This window comes from Pinus tabuliformis, chromosome 8, assembly GCF_031772625.1.
Source record: "Pinus tabuliformis cultivar Carrire ecotype Pingquan chromosome 8, CPIR1, whole genome shotgun sequence".
NCBI classification, from domain to species: Eukaryota; Viridiplantae; Streptophyta; class Pinopsida; order Pinales; family Pinaceae; genus Pinus; species Pinus tabuliformis.
In genome coordinates, this window is record NC_142294.1 from 742939859 (window position 1) to 742942324 (window position 2466).

Below are 2466 nucleotides of genomic sequence, written 5' to 3' on the forward strand. Positions count from 1 at the left end.
TTTTGTTGGCTGCTATGCCATCAAAAAATTCTAACAGATGATAGGCTACAGAAAAGGGGCATTCTAGGGCCATCAAGATGCACACTATGCAAGGAAAGTCCGGAATCCGCTCTTCATCTCTCGCTGGAGTGCAAATACACAGGTCTAATCTGGCACAAGCTCCTTGGACCATCGAATTTTATGCCCACCTTCCCCCACTCTGTCCCGGACCTGTTTGCTGGGTGGATGGCCAGGTATCCAGGCCCAAGTCCAAAAAACAAGATAGTTAAAGCAGCATGGACTGCTCTGCCCAAATTCATCAGCTGGCAAATCTGGTTGGAGAGGAACAGAAGGATTTTCATAAATAAGGAACAAAACTTCAGACTAGTAGCAAATACAGTGAAAGGTCAGTTAAATGAGTGGCTAAGAGACAAAAGCGATGACACAAATCTAAGCCAGCAGGATATTGAGTTTGGAGCAGCCCTCAACCTCAATTTCCAAAAATCGAAAACCTCACCTATATGTCTCAAAGATTGGCAAATCAGGAAAAACGAAGAAGAATTTCAATCTTGGCTGTCCAAACAAACACTCCCCTCTCTTTTCTTTGACGGGGCAGCCAAGGGAAATCCAGGAATGGTTGGAGCAGGAGGGCTCATTATAAATCCAGAAGAAGCATCTATACACAGTTTTGCATGGGGACTGGGCCACTCCTCAAGCATACAAGCTGAAGCCATGGCCCTGTTTCAAGGGATCAAACTGCTTAAAGAACTGGGACACATGGAAGCAGTTGTTTTCGGCGATTCCCAGGTCATCATCAAAGCAATGGCGACCAACACAAATCCAGCAGATCTTCGACTTGCAAGGACAATTACAAGAATTAAAGGCATGACAAAGCTCCTAAACTTGAAATTCTTTCATATCCTGAGAAACAACAACAAAGAAGCAGACATAGAGGCAAATAAGGCAGTCCAGCTAGCTGCCGAAACTATTCTCAGAGATAATGAAATCTCTTGGGACCCAATTCCCTAAATTTTCTATGTTCTTCTGCCTTTTATTGAATCAGTTTGTATGCATTCATAAGCTCGGGAAATCAGTAGCAAGAGTTCATTTGATAAATTGTAAAAAGAGGCGATTCATAAGCATATGCGCTATGTCCCACTTGTTGGAGAGATGCCAAGAAACCAGCTTCACTTTTTGTAACCGGAATTATGGCTTTTTGCCAAATACTTAATGAAATCCCATAACCGTTTCTGTAAAAAAAAAAAAAAAAAACATTAAGTGTGTGTTGTCATTGATTGATTTTTTAATGAACCCTCAATCATGGTGTAAACACTTAAAAAGTAACTCCAAAATCTAATATTCTTTATGCTCTAGCTGCCATAGTTGCATTTTCAAATGTTTTATGCTCTAACTTTTCCTATTTTATAAATTTTTTAACATCCAATAATGTGGTAATCTTTCTAAATTCTTGTACTTTATATCAAGCTAGATAACATTTAAACTTGTGTTGTCATTGATTGATTTTAGAGATATTTTGAAAATTTTACCAACACAAATTTGTGTAGTACAATCGAATATTTTAGACCCCAACTCTGTGATTTTGGTCATATTGTACTCTGTAAGAGTAAACATCAACCTGGATATTATTGCAATTGCTAATTAGTTTAAAAATACTCAATGTATTAGCCTCCTCTTTGATTTACTTATTGATTCCAAGAACTTCCTCATTACATCTAGTGTCCACTCGCTCTTCATTAACATGTCCATCAGTGAGACACACAACCCTTTATTCATCATCATTATCATTTGCATTCTCAATTCTCAACAATTGTTCTTTATCTTCTTTTCCATATTTTTAATATTTTTCCATTATAAATATCATTAATTCAATTGAAAAAATATTTATTTTCATGATATCTTTCACCTACATACTTAATATTTAAACCTTGAAATTGGAAAATGTTGTTCTACAAAAATTATTTCCAAGCACATAGCCATAAAGAACATTAAGCCCAAAAAAATATCATATGATTTGCAAGAACTTTAACAGACTAAAAATTAAAAAAACCCTTTTATGTTTTAGCTTTTCCACAGTATAAGTGCGCAATATAAGTGGATATAATGAAATCGTTCTAAAAATTTGAATACAATTCTTAGGTGAAAAAATAAAATAAAATAAAATGGAAACGGATCATCCTCGCAATCTTTCAGTGAAATAATTGTTTCAATTTTGGCTAAAGATATTTAACATTCGAATCAAATTTTATTTATTCCTATAGCCATTTTCAGTCGGAAAAAAGGCAATGAACTGTACAAAATGAAATTGCACAAATTTGTTGTTAGATTTTATACCATCAGATTCAATGTCAAATCTATTTTCAGTTTATAAAAAAAATTCCCATTTTCATCTGTCTCTCACTATATGTCTCTCACTATATATATATGAATGATAATTCCTCTCTCAAAAAATACATATATGATAATTCC